Source organism: Tribolium castaneum, unplaced genomic scaffold (assembly GCF_031307605.1).
Source record: "Tribolium castaneum strain GA2 unplaced genomic scaffold, icTriCast1.1 ptg000087l, whole genome shotgun sequence".
In the NCBI taxonomy this organism is placed as follows: domain Eukaryota; kingdom Metazoa; phylum Arthropoda; class Insecta; order Coleoptera; family Tenebrionidae; genus Tribolium; species Tribolium castaneum.
This window is the reverse complement of record NW_026986684.1, coordinates 5,001-20,000: the sequence shown is the minus strand read 5'-3', so window position 1 is coordinate 20,000 and position 15,000 is coordinate 5,001. Positions and strand designations below refer to the sequence as shown.

The 15,000-nt window shown below is 43.7% G+C and overlaps 2 non-coding genes and 1 pseudogene across 2 annotated transcripts; all 3 read right to left on the bottom strand.

Annotated features, from left to right (window-relative positions):
* Window positions 1-4,121: 4,121 nt before the first annotated feature.
* Window positions 4,122-7,343, bottom strand: LOC135267752 (large subunit ribosomal RNA; annotated as a pseudogene).
* A 476-nt stretch (window positions 7,344-7,819) lies between these two features.
* Window positions 7,820-7,976, bottom strand: LOC135267750 (5.8S ribosomal RNA). The gene has a single exon (XR_010336125.1). It is a non-coding gene; the product is annotated as a 5.8S ribosomal RNA (ribosomal RNA).
* Window positions 7,977-10,031: 2,055 nt separating this feature from the next.
* Window positions 10,032-11,954, bottom strand: LOC135267754 (small subunit ribosomal RNA). Its single transcript, XR_010336127.1, has one exon. It is a non-coding gene; the product is annotated as a small subunit ribosomal RNA (ribosomal RNA).
* Window positions 11,955-15,000: the final 3,046 nt, after the last annotated feature.

Below are 15,000 nucleotides of genomic sequence, written 5' to 3'. Positions count from 1 at the left end.
TCTCCACATCAGGAACGAAGCAATAAAGAACCCTGCCAGTTTCGGAGCCATCCCATTCCCGTTGCCATCTGGCAAATAACCTATCCCTCAGTAAATCGCGAACCCCAGACCTCCCCAGGTCCTCTAGTTCGCGATCCTCTACCACCCCAACCAGCCCCACAGGTCTTCCCCGACTTCTAAGAAACATTACAGTGCGCAACAACGCCTGATGGCGCCATGGCAACACTCCCATTAGTACCTCCATCGCGTCCGTGGAGACCGTCCTGCACACTCTCAAACACACAAGCAGTCCAGCCCTCTCGCAAGTATTCAATAATCTCACACCCTTTCCCGTCCTCAGGGTCTTCCACCACACACTTGAACCATACAACGCACATGCCATCAGAAGGCCGTTAAAAATTGTCTTAATGGCTGTTCTGCCAAGTCCCCAATCATCCCTGATGACCCTTCTCAGTCCCGAGGCAACGTCTACAATTTTTTTCCGGAGCAATTTTAGGTGGTTCCCAAATTTTAATCGTTCCTCAACGTGGATACCCAGGTACTTAACTTTTTTGTCACTTTTAAGTGATATACCCTGCGCCTTAACCAGAACAGGTCTGGTAGAGGACAGTGTCCCCTTTAAGATTAACGTAGATGATTTCGTGGCAGAGACCTCCACGCCATAATGTCTGCCCCAATTGAGAACAGCACCTAGGTATTCGCTACCTCTGCTCTCCAAGTCCCTCCTACTGTTACCCTCTACCAGGACGAGAAGGTCATCGGCATAAGCCACCACTTGGGCTCCCAATTCCCCAAGGCCCCTCAAAAGCTCATTCATACACAAATTCCATACAAACGGACCACATATCGAACCCTGAGGACATCCTCTACTTACGTCTTTCCATACCATTTCACCACGTGCATTCCTGTAACAAACCTTTCTCTCACAGAAGTAGCTCTTCCATAATTCTATTTCTCGACAGCCAACAGCACCCAGCACATCCAAAATTCTGCACCATCTCAAGAAATCAAACGCTCCCTTAAAATCGATAAACATTCCCAACACATACTTGCAGGCAGATCCCTCCACAACATCCATCACTTTCAACCATGCATCCTCTGTACCTCTACCAACCGTGAAACCATATTGGCAATCACTCATAGACCCTTCCAACCCTCCAAGAAGCCTATTCACCATAATCCTTTCCATGACTTTACCAAACACACTCAACAAGCATATAGGTCTATATGATCTTATCTCAGCCCTGTCTTTGTCCGGAGACTTCAACAGAACCACAACATTCGCTTTCTTCCATTCCCTGGGGAAGGTTCCCTCCAACACACACTGCTCATACATACGATGCATCAGATCCGGCCTTAAAGCCCAGACACGCTTAACAATGTCACCTTTTATTCCATCTAATCCCGGAGCCTTCTTACCATTAATTCTTTTGACCGCAACCTCAACCTCTTCCTCGGTTACCGGTTCCATTCTCGCCCCCCCCACCAGTCTCACCTCATCCCTTACCTTTTCGTCTGGGGGAAAGAATTCATTCAACAAAGCACTTGCCGTATCCTCCCACCCAACCGTCATTTCCCCATTATCTTTCCTAACAGCTCCCATACAGATTCTACCCTTCCTACCCCTAATAATTTTATAAACCCCACCCCATGGGTCCACATTTCCTACCCTGTCCACAAACCTTCTCCAGTCCTCCTCTTTGGCCTTCCTTATCTCGTTTTTGTATTCATTCCATTCCTCAATGTACCGTGCCCTGGCCGCGTCCTGCCCCTCTGCATTATGCCTCCGAAGGCGCTGATAAACCCTCCTCGAACGTCTGCATCTAGCCCGAAGATCCCCCAGCCTCTCGTTCCACCACCGTACCCGTCTATTTGAGTGTCCCCGATTCACTTTAAAGGACCTGTCACCTGCGCGCCGCACCATTTTAGTCATTAGCTCAACCATACCCTCAGCATCAAGAAGGGCAAACTCTCTCTCTACGCAAAACACCTCATCGAGAAAACATGCGTCAAATTTCGGCCAGTCGCCCTCGCATACCACCCATCCTCCAGGAGGAGGCCCACAATCCCGATCAATATGGTATCCCAACTCCAATTCGATTAAGTTATGGTCGCTACAACTAACCTCATCTCTCACACACCATTTGCGTACCAGTCCCAAAAACCCATCGGTACACAGCGTGACGTCAATATCACTCTGTCCCCCTGGACCGGAGTAAGTGTATTCATCACTGGGAGAATTTAGGACAGCAATCCCCTCCCTCAAAATAACCTCCTCCAGTACCCTTCCACGAACAACCCTTTCATCCTCCCTCCATCCTTCCCATTTGCTGTGCCACAGGGGGGACACCGCATTGGCATCAAGCCCTACCAGCATCTTTAGTCTACCGAATTTACGCCAAAGCTCCTCTAGGTACGCAGCCTTGTCCTCCATTCCCTCACCATACACACAATAAAGCGAACATACCACACATTCACCAAAGTCACCTTTCAACCAAGCACATACAGCCCACTCCCTTCTAAATTCTCCAACCTCCATCACTTCTATACTTTCATCATTCACTACGATCGCCGCTTTCTTACTGGATATCACTCTGAAATGAAGTGGCATCCCCCTTACATTCTGCTTCCATTCATACGGTTCCTGTATCAGGCACACACTCACTTTCTCCTCTACCATATACACGCTCAGATCATTCATTGCCCTTTCACCCCTACCACAATTAACCTGACACCATCTAACCATTAAGGACGTCATTTACCCGCTGTTTCTCTTTAGCCAATCTGAGCCTCTCCGAAAACTCAGGACATCCAGCCGACAGCACCGAGTGTCCATATTCCCTACCTGCCCGCTTGCAGTTGCGGCAAACTTCCAAGGTTTTTTTGCATTCCCTAATCTGATGTCCTTCTTCACAGCACCTTCTACACACCACATTCTTAGCCTTACAGTTCTGTAAGCTATGGCCATATTCATAACATTTATGACATCTTAGAACACTATACCACTCCTTTATTTTTAAGCTTGTCCACCCTATATATACCCTTCCCTGTTGGAGCAGTAACTTGCACACACGTGGTGACGCACCAATCATAATATTTTCCTTTCCATTTTCTAACCCTTTTTTGCCTTTTTCACCCTTTTCACTGTTTCTCTTACTCACCACTCTAAACTCCTTTATAAATTCCTCCTCTCCCATCAACGCGGCCACGTTCTTTTTGTACACTTCTTTAGCGAATTCTTCATTATCGATTTTCTCTGGGACATCGTAGACCAACAATGTTGGGTCTCTTCTCCTCGCTTCTTCAATCGTCCAGCCCTGCTCCTGTTTATTAATCTGGTCCTTTATCTTATTCAAGTCTTTTTCATTGGTGGTTTGAATAACCAACCCTCCTGCTCTTGATTGCTTTACCGCCTGAATTTTGGCGTCCGTTTCAACCTTCATCAATTTTTCCTTTATTTTTGAGGCGTTCTCATCCTTTCCTTTCACTACTATAGCATAACTTTTCACCACGTTGTTACTTACGGGCACCACCAGTCCTCCCTCCTTTTGATTCTTTATTTCCTCTCCTGTAGTGGAATACTTCTTCATTTCTTTAATCCTCCCCTCTAAGAAACTGTTATCTCTAATCAGACGCATTGTCACCAGTTCCAGGTCCTCGAACCTATTTAGAATCTGCTCAATCGCGCCCTTGTTACACTTGTTTGCCTCATTAAAAAGGATCTTCAGAAGGTCGTCCTTAATCGCTTTGACATGCTCCACCTCGTCAAATTCCTCATTACTGTCATCGTCGAGCCTTGACCTTTTACTGGACACGCTACTTCTTCTAGTCCCCATTATGATTCCAAAAAAATTTTGACCCCGTTCAACAAAATTATTCTAAGTCCCGAGTGGGACTTAGAGAATAAGCGAAACGAGAAACCTTTTGAAATTTTCTAAGTCCAAGAATTTTTCTAAGTCCCAAGAGTAAAATTCAACCAAGATCACTAAAACTATTCTAAGTCCCGAGTGGGACTTGGAGAATAAAGGAACGAGAAACCTGCAATTTTTCTAAGTCCAAGAATTTTTCTAAGTCCCAAGAGTAAAACTCAACCAAGATCACTAAAACTATTCTAAGTCCCGAGTGGGACTTAGAAAATAAACGAAACGAGAAACCTGCAATTTTTCTAAGTCCAAGAATTTTTCTAAGTCCCAAGAGTAAAATTGAACCAAAGAAATAACCAAAAAAAAAATTTTTTAAACAATAACAGATTTTTCCGAATGGACACTAAACAAACCCTCAGGACCGATTCCCGATGTCCTGAGACGATTTTTTCGAATCACCTGAAATCCACCTGAAAAAATTTTTCTAAGTCCCGAAAAACGCAAAATTTTTCTAAGTCCAGAAAATTTCACCAGCACAACCGACCACGACACAGAGCCCCGAGAAAGGTGCCCCCTTGCTGCGGAGCAACGAAAAACGTGCCAAAACCGATTTTTAGGTTATGTTTTTCACCTACGCGCGAGAAACACATCCGTACCCGGCAATTGCACGAAGCCGACTAGTGGGTAGGGACAGCGGGAATCTCGTTAATCCATTCATGCGCGTCACTAATTAGATGACGAGGCATTTGGCTACCATAAGAGAGTCATAGTTACTCCCGCCGTTTACCCGCGCTTGCTTGAATTTCTTCACGTTGACATTCAGAGCACTGGGCAGAAATCACATTGCGTCAACACCCGCAGGGGCCATCGCAATGCTTTGTTTTAATTAGACAGTCGGATTCCCCCGGTCCGTGCCAGTTCTGAGCTGACCGTTGAATGGCGGCCGAAGAGGACTTCCGGACGCCCTGACGGGCGCACCCGGAGCCTCGCAGCAAGACGGTTCCGCGGGAGGCCAAAAGGCACGGGACCGAACTCGGATTCGACATTGACCGCCGAAACGGAACAACGCTTCACCTCGCACAGGCCCGGCACGTCAGCCGCGACCCGCTTCCTCGCCAAGCCCGACACGCCCCGATCCTCAGAGCCAATCCTTATCCCGAAGTTACGGATCCAATTTGCCGACTTCCCTTACCTACATTATTCTATCGACTAGAGGCTCTTCACCTTGGAGACCTGCTGCGGATATGGGTACGAACCGGCGCGACGCCTCGACGTGGCCCTCTCCCGGATTTTCAAGGTCCGAGGGGAAGATCCGGACACCGCCGCAACTGCGGTGCTCTTCGCGTTCCAAACCATATCTCCCTGCTAGAGGATTCCATGGAACTCGAACGCTCATGCAGAAAAGAAAACTCTTCCCGGATCTCCCGACGGCGTCTCCGGGTCCTTTTGGGTTGCCCCGACGAACTCTCTTGCGAGGGCCCGAATTATTAACGGTTCCGCTGCCGGGTTCCGGAATAGGAACCGGATTCCCTTTCGCCCAATGGGTGTGTGCTCGCTTCGTACGTTTACGTTCGAATTAAAAACGAACCAACGACATATCTACACCACATCAACATCGGCTTTCGCCTAGGGCTTAGGATCGACTGACTCGTGTGCAACGGCTGTTCACACGAAACCCTTCTCCACGTCAGTCCTCCAGGGCCTCGCTGGAGTATTTGCTACTACCACCAAGATCTGCACCGACGGCGGCTCCAGACGGCCTCACGGCCAGTCCTTCTGCGCTCACCGCCGCGACCCTCCTACTCGTCAGGGCTTCATGGCCGGTTAATTAAATAACCGACCGCACATGCCGCTGACGGCCGAGTATAAGCACGACGCTTCAGCGCCATCCATTTTCAGGGCTAGTAACTTCGGCAGGTGAGTTGTTACACACTCCTTGGCGGATTCCGACTTCCATGGCCACCGTCCTGATGTCTTAAGTTACCAACGCCTTTCATGGTATCCCATAAGCGTCGATTTAGGCGCTTTAACTCGGCGTTTGGTTCATCCCACAGCGCCAGTTCTGCTTACCAAAAATGGCCCACTTGGCACTCTGATTCGAGTCTCGCGGCTTCATATAAAGTTCGAGCAAGCCGGAGATCTCACCCATTTAAAGTTTGAGAATAGGTTGAGGCCGTTTCGACCCCAATGCCTCTAATCATTCGCTTTACCGGATGAAACTCGTAAGCGACGAGCGCCAGCTATCCTGAGGGAAACTTCGGAGGGAACCAGCTACTAGATGGTTCGATTAGTCTTTCGCCCCTATACCCAGTTCCGACGATCGATTTGCACGTCAGAATCGCTACGGACCTCCATCAGGGTTTCCCCTGACTTCGTCCTGACCAGGCATAGTTCACCATCTTTCGGGTCCCAGCGTGTACGCTCTTGGTGCGCCTCTTCTCGCAATGAGAATGAGACGCCCCGGGAGTGCGGGGCGACAGCCGTAACGGCCGCCCATCTTCCCTTAGTCCGTGCAAGACGAACTTTCACTTTCATTGCGCCTTTAGGTTTAGTCATGTCCCAATGACTCGCGCACATGCTAGACTCCTTGGTCCGTGTTTCAAGACGGGTCCTGAAAGTACCCAAAGCTATAGCGTCGCAGATCGGCGTTTCAACCGAGTCTGTCCGAGAACTCATTGGCGAACAGCCATTCGTAGACAGAACCGACACCAGGTGCGATTACCGTCATAAACGAACGCGCTTGCCAATGGTCGGACGCTAACTGTGTAGCGGCCCGGCGCCATATGCATACCTTCGAGCGAGTCGACCGGGAAACACCGCGGGTTCGTCCGAAACGGCGAACCGTTCGAACGGGCTCCACCGCGGGCCTTAGATCGACACCCAAAGGATCGCGACGTCCTACTGGGGGAGAAGTGCACGCGTTCGACTTCGGTTCGCATAAACAAAAGGCGCGAACGACGCGTACGCCGTTCGTCGCACGATCATTTAGCGCCGCTATCGAGTCACGCTGAATCTCCCCTTTCGACCTTTCGGGTTTCTCAGGTTTACCCCTGAACGGTTTCACGTACTATTGAACTCTCTCTTCAAAGTTCTTTTCAACTTTCCCTCACGGTACTTGTTCGCTATCGGTCTCGTGGTCATATTTAGCCTTAGATGGAGTTTACCACCCACTTAGGGCTGCACTCTCAAGCAACCCGACTCTGAGGAGAGATCCTCCCGTTATCGGCAACGGTCACTACGGGCCTGGCACCCTCTATGGGCTGTGGCCCCGTTCAAGATGGACTTGGACGCGTCGCACAATCTCGGGATGACGGATCCTCCCTAACACCACATTTCCCGGCGTCCGGTTTCGGCCGCGGGATTCAGTGCTGGGCTTTTTCCTGTTCGCTCGCCGCTACTAAGGAAATCCTAGTTAGTTTCTTTTCCTCCGCTTAATAATATGCTTAAATTCAGCGGGTAGTCTCACCTGCTCTGAGGTCGCAAATATAAATTTGCCTTTATTTTGTCAGACGATAATTACACGTATTCCGTTTATATGGCTGCCTCCAAACAATTTCAAACATCGATCTGACGTCGTTGCGAGAATGTTGTTGTTGTTAATTATAGTGCATAAAATATGCATATAAACAACTTTAACGTCTCGGACACGACGATCGCTTCGTTCGAAATTTAAGCGTTGTGGCTGCTTTTTAATATCGGACGTGCTACGTCTAAACCAACTTGTACCAACAAACTAATAAGAATGTCAGCCGCTATTGCGTTTTAGGATGCCGCGTTATTTTTTATATTGTTTTTATTGTTGTCTACGTTGCATAATATTTTATTATGACAACCGACAATCAATTAACAATTATAGTAACGCGTCATATTTGCACCCAACACGCTCCGACGTAATTGTCTACACAACATTGTGCGCTGTGTTTAAGACAAAAACCGAGCAGTCTTTGAAATTGACACGACCCTCAGCCAGGAGTGGTCCGGGAACAGTATATCCGAGGACCGCAATGTGCGTTCGAAATGTCGATGTTCATGTGTCCTGCAGTTCACAAGTTGACGCGCAATTAGCTGCGTTCTTCATCGACCCACGAGCCAAGTGATCCACCGTTCAGGGTAATCTTTTCAAACAAATTTAAAATATTATTACATAACGCACCGTTCCACATCGAAATCGTTTCATCATCACACAACAACAAAAATAACTACTTAAGGTTATTACAATTGTGATGTATATGTGAGAAACGGACCAATCGAAAGAAACGTTCGGCGTTATATTTTATAATATTTTATTTAATTAAAGTGGCATTTGTTTCTACTTATCGAAAAGAGTATGCAGTTATAGTTTAAGTTTACATAAAGAATAACCCGATGATATTAACGTTTTATAAATACGTATATATATCTATTAGGTTTTTTTTCTCTATCAACTTTGTCTATAAAACTCTGCTCCTTTTGCGATAAGCATTATGTATATTTATTAAATAGAAAATATGTCGAAAAACCAGACGTTTTCTTCAAACAAACGCCACAGCTACAAACTTAATCACAACAATATTTACCAAACAATACAATTGTAGGGTGTTTTGTGTGATACGTCGTTTGGTGGGCATTCTAAGAACGTCCGTCGACATAAAAACGAATCAAAAGAAAAGCACAGGCAGTGCAAAACGTTCCTTCGTCAGTCGGGCGTATATCATTTAAAACCCACAGAATCTAAAAAAGTTAATAAACTTTTTTATTTAGATTCCTACGGTTCGTCGCGTCGTTAAAGTAAATTATTACTTCGACGCATGCGGAACCCAGGTACCCGAAAACCGTAAGCCTAAGCGTTTTTTTCCAAACATCACTCACTATCGATAAAGTAAATTGATTTTATGTATTTATAAATGTGCGTTTGTATGTATAGTAGTATAGTAGTAGTATATTTTGTTATTGGTTGTTTCGAGCTTTTTATTGTTATAAAACGTTTTTGTAGTCTTGTACATAAAGTACAGACGAATAGACAGCCCCTTTTATTTATTAATAAACTCCAACCATTTACAAATTAAATTACAACTACAACATCTCTTTTACACATTAATTATACACCATCTTTATTTTCTTTTTTCCGAAGCGAATACGATGAAGAAAATACGCAAAGACTGGCTTACAAAACCGTAAGCCTAAGCGTTTATTTTTCAAACATCACTCACCATCGGTTAAGTAAAATGATGGTATGTATAAATGTGTATTTGTATGTACAGTAGCGTATTAATTTTGTTGTTGGTTGTTTCGAGTTTATTTATTATTATGGTTTGTATGTATAAAGTTTTAGTCTTGTACATAAAGTACAGACGAATAGACAGCCCCTTTTATTTATTAATAAACTCCAACCATTTACAAATTAAATTACAACTACAACATCTCTTTTACACATTAATTATACACCATCTTTATTTTCTTTTTTCCGAAGCGAATACGATGAAGAAAATACGCAAAGACTGGCTTACAAAACCGTAAGCCTAAGCGTTTATTTTTCAAACATCACTCACCATCGGTTAAGTAAAATGATGGTATGTATAAATGTGTATTTGTATGTACAGTAGCGTATTAATTTTGTTGTTGGTTGTTTCGAGTTTATTTATTATTATGGTTTGTATGTATAAAGTTTTAGTCGTGTACATAAAGTACGATCGTATTGGCAGACACCATTATTATTCATTCATTCATTCTTGTTTGTTATTATAAATAACTCCAACCATATACAAATACTACAACAACAACAACATCTCTTGCACATTAATTATACACCACCACTGTGTATTAGTACTTTTTTTCGAAGCGAATACGATGATGGAAATACGCTAAGACCGGCACTGCGAAAGCAATAATAAAACATTAGCACATAACCATCTTTCGACAATATTGATTCGTGTTAATGTTCGAAAAAATTCTTTGAAAACGTCGTTTACGGCACGTTTACAATCGATTTATAAAATAAATCGAAAAACGTAACAACAGATCCGCTTAATGCAAGACGACCCGTTGTTGCTTTTCCGTTCGACGCATAATAAAGAATTTTGTATGAGAATTGATCATCATACGAATAGTGTATGTATGTGTGTTTTTTGTTGATCAGCACAGACAAAATGTGTGTGTATGTGTGACAACTAAACAACAACATTTACACGTTAATGATCCTTCCGCAGGTTCACCTACGGAAACCTTGTTACGACTTTTACTTCCTCTAAATGATCAAGTTTGGTCATCTTCCCAGCAACATCGGCAACGTCGAAACGCCACCGCGCACCGGTCCGAAGACCTCACTAAATCATTCAATCGGTAGTAGCGACGGGCGGTGTGTACAAAGGGCAGGGACGTAATCAACGCGAGCTTATGACTCGCGCTTACTGGGAATTCCTCGTTCATGGGGAACAATTGCAAGCCCCAATCCCTAGCACGAAGGAGGTTCAGCGGGTTACCCGGACCGCTCGGTCAGGGAGGACACGCTGATTCCTTCAGTGTAGCGCGCGTGCGGCCCAGAACATCTAAGGGCATCACAGACCTGTTATTGCTCAATCTCGTGCGGCTAGAAGCCGCCTGTCCCTCTAAGAAGAATTGTTTGTACGCCGACAGTAAAAACCGCACATAGAGACCGGGCGAACCCGGCTCCAGCCGGCATTTGGGATGTCGAAATACGCCTATTTAGCAGGCTAGAGTCTCGTTCGTTATCGGAATTAACCAGACAAATCGCTCCACCAACTAAGAACGGCCATGCACCACCACCCACCGAATCAAGAAAGAGCTCTCAATCTGTCAATCCTTCCGGTGTCCGGGCCTGGTGAGGTTTCCCGTGTTGAGTCAAATTAAGCCGCAGGCTCCACTCCTGGTGGTGCCCTTCCGTCAATTCCTTTAAGTTTCAGCTTTGCAACCATACTTCCCCCGGAACCCAAAAGCTTTGGTTTCCCGGAAGCTGCCCGCCGAGTCATCGGAGGAACGTCGGCGGATCGCTAGCTGGCATCGTTTATGGTTAGAACTAGGGCGGTATCTGATCGCCTTCGAACCTCTAACTTTCGTTCTTGATCAATGAAAGCGTTTTTGGCAAATGCTTTCGCTTCTGTCCGTCTTGCGACGATCCAAGAATTTCACCTCTAACGTCGCAATACGAATGCCCCCATCCGTTCCTATTAATCATTACCTCGGGGTTCCGAAAACCAACAAAATAGAACCGAGGTCCTATTCCATTATTCCATGCACACAGTATTCAGGCGAAGTTTTAGCCTGCTTTAAGCACTCTAATTTGTTCAAAGTAAACGTGCCGGCCCACCTCGACACTCAATGAAGAGCACCGCGGCGGGATTGAGTTGGGCCGCCCTCTCGAGCTAAGCCCACCGGCAGGACGTCCCGCGAAACGCCAGTTAACACCGCGAACGATGAACCGGCGGCGCGGGACACAAATTCGACTACGAGCTTTTTAACCGCAACAACTTTAATATACGCTATTGGAGCTGGAATTACCGCGGCTGCTGGCACCAGACTTGCCCTCCAATTGATCCTCGTTAAAGGGTTTAGAGTGTACTCATTCCGATTACGGGGCCTCGGATGAGTCCCGTATCGTTATTTTTCGTCACTACCTCCCCGTGCCGGGAGTGGGTAATTTGCGCGCCTGCTGCCTTCCTTGGATGTGGTAGCCGTTTCTCAGGCTCCCTCTCCGGAATCGAACCCTGATTCCCCGTTACCCGTTACAACCATGGTAGGCGCAGAACCTACCATCGACAGTTGATAAGGCAGACATTTGAAAGATGCGTCGCCGGTGCGAGACCGTGCGATCAGCGTAAAGTTATTCAGATTCACCAAGTTGTACGATGACGGCGAAACCGCCACCGATTGGTTTTGATCTAATAAAAGCGCTCCTTCCGTCTCCGGTCGGAGCTCTGTTTGCATGTATTAGCTCTAGAATTACCACAGTTATCCAAGTAAATGTGGGTACGATCTAAGGAACCATAACTGATTTAATGAGCCTTTCGCGGTTTCACCTTAATTTGGCTTGTACTGAGACATGCATGGCTTAATCTTTGAGACAAGCATATGACTACTGGCAGGATCAACCAGGGAACTGTGTTTTTGTGTTTTTTGAGACAGACGAGAGAATAAAATACTCATCATCATCGTTTATAAAGATGAAGAATATGCGCGTTTGTGCGAAACAATCTAACATATAAGAAAGTAACGCCACGCTGTTTCTTCTTTTCTTCGTACGATATAGAGATAAATGTATCGTCATCATCGTCGTCGTAGTCGTTAAACACCACAACACATATATCGGTCAATAAAGGCATAATAATAATATTTATAATATTATTTTTTACCTTTGCCGATTTAAAAGTTCAAACATTCTCTTCACTCTTCGCAAGATTGAATGCGACGTGAATTTATGAAATTCTTTCGAATCCATAAACGTTACGAATATTATATAAATATTCTCGCTCGGATATTAGAGAGTTGACGCATTTATTATTTTTGTTTGTTTAAATCACAAACATTTGTTAGTCCAACAAAGTTTGATTGCATAAGGACCGCCAACGTAAGAGAATACGTTTTGCCGCATCCGCAATCTCGCTGTGGGGAACTGGGCGAGCCACAAAATCACAAAATAAAGCAATCTCGCAAGCAAAGCCCTATTCGAATTCGATAGCGGAAATGTGCGATAAACGTCGATAAATTGGAAGCAAATGCAGAACGTATACATAATCGGTCGTTTTGTCGTCGTCATTTATGATAAACTTCGACTAAACCGTTACACCGTTCATATCGCCTCACTCAACGCATCGACACACACCACTACCATATGTATACCAGCGCGACACCGATCGAGGCAGCCGCTCGGTATTGGATGTGCGCACCGCTCCACTGACATAGCTCCACAGGCGACGTCTACCGAAGCGCACAGCTCTATAACTATAAGGCATACACACAAAAGGGAGAAAATATTTTAAATATTGATAATATTAAAAAGTCATATTTTATATTTAAACCATTATAAAATTTAATTATAAAAACGTTTGTTTTAAAAAAAATAATTAATTAATAAAAACAAAATTATTTTAAGCGCCGTACTTCGTAAACGTCGTACTTCGTTCGTCGTATGTGCAAAGTCAAATGAATGCTGTAGTTAGTCGCAGTTGGAACGTCTGAATGTCGTACAACGTAACAATAATTTTGAGTGCCCTAATGTGTAGACGTCGTACTTCGCGAACGTCGCACTTCGTAAACGACGTACTTCGTGAACGTCGCACTTCGTAAACGACGTACTTCGTGAACGTCGCACTTCGTAAACGACGTACTTCGTAAACGTCGCACTTCGTAAACGACGTACTTCGTGAACGTCGTACTTCGTAAAGGTTATGCAATATTAATACACATTTGGTGTATTGCAAGTTGCATTTTAATAAATATTATGCATTTTTATGTTTTAATTTAATATCTAGGCCAAAATACTATGTTTATTTAATTGTTAAATGTGTACGTTTATTTATAGATACGTAATTTACATAAAAATTTGTTTTTTTTTTTATTATATGCAAACTACAAATAAAACATTTAATATTTTCAAACGTCGTACTTCGTGTAAGTTATGCAATATTGATACAAATTTAGTGTATTGCGGGTCGCAATAATATTAATTTATATTTGAACGTTGTACTTCGTGAAGGTTATGCAACATCAGTACACATTAAGTGTATTGCAGGTTGCATTATTATTAATTTATGTTTTCTCACTTTTTACCTTCATATAAAAAAAAATTTAATATTTTTGGACGTCGTACTTCGTAACAGTTATGCAATATTGATGCACATCTGTTGTGCTGCGGGTTGCATTTTATAAATTTAATGTATTCTTATGATTTACTTTAATGTCTAGGCAAAAAAACACTTTTGATTAGTTGCTGAATGTTTACATTTATTTACAGATACGTAATTTGCAAAAAAATTTGCTGTTTTTTTATTATATACAACACAAATAAAATTCTTTAATATTCTTGAACGTCGTACTTCGTGTAGGTTATGCAATATTGATACAAATTTAGTGTATTGCGGGTCACAATAATATTAATTTATATTTAAACGTAGTACTTCGTGAAGGTTATGCAAGATCAGTACATATTAAGTGTATTGCAGGTTGCATTATTATTAATTTATGTTTTCTCACTTTTAACCTCAATATAAAAAAAAATTAATATTTTTGGACGTCGTACTTCGTGAAGGTTATGCAATATTAATGCACATCTAGTGTGCTGCGGGTTGCATTTTATAAATTTAATGTATTTTTATGTTTTACTTTAATATCTAGACAAAAAAAACAATTTTGATTAGTTGCTAAATGTTTACATTTATTTACAGATACGTAATTTGCAAAAAAATTTGCTGTTTTTTCATTATATACAACACAAATAAAATTCTTTAGTGTTCTTGAACGTCGTACTTCGTGTAGGTTATGCAATTTTAATACACAATTAGTGTATTGTGGGTTGCATTATTATTATTTATTGTTTACGTTTTAATTCATCACTTTGTGAACGTCGTACTTCGTTTGTACTATGAACGCTGCATTTCGTCGCAGTCGGCAGCACGTGCGAATAAACGTCGTACAAGAAAATCACGATTTTGAGTGCCGTACTTCGCAAACGTCGTACTTCGTCTATACTATGTACAAAGTCAAGTGAACGCTAAACCTCGTCGCAGTCGACAGCGCGTGCAAATAAACGTCGTACAAGAAAATCACGATTTTGAGTGCCGTACTTCGCTAACGTCGTACTTCGTCTGTACTATGTACAAAGTCAAATGAACGCTAAACTTCGTCGCAGTCGACAGCAAGTGCAAATAAACGTCGTACAAGAAAATCATGATTTTGAGTGCCGTACTTCGCAAACGTCGTACTTCGTTTGTACTATGTACAAAGCCAAATGAACGCTAAACTTCGTCGCAGTCGACAGCAAGTGCAAATAAACGTCGTACAAGAAAATCATGATTTTGAGTGCCGTACTTCGCAAACGTCGTACTTCGTCTGTACTATGTACAAAGTCAATTGAAGGCTGTACTTCGTCGCAGTCGGAAGCAACTGCAAATAAACGTCTTACAAGAAAATCATGATTTTGAGTGCC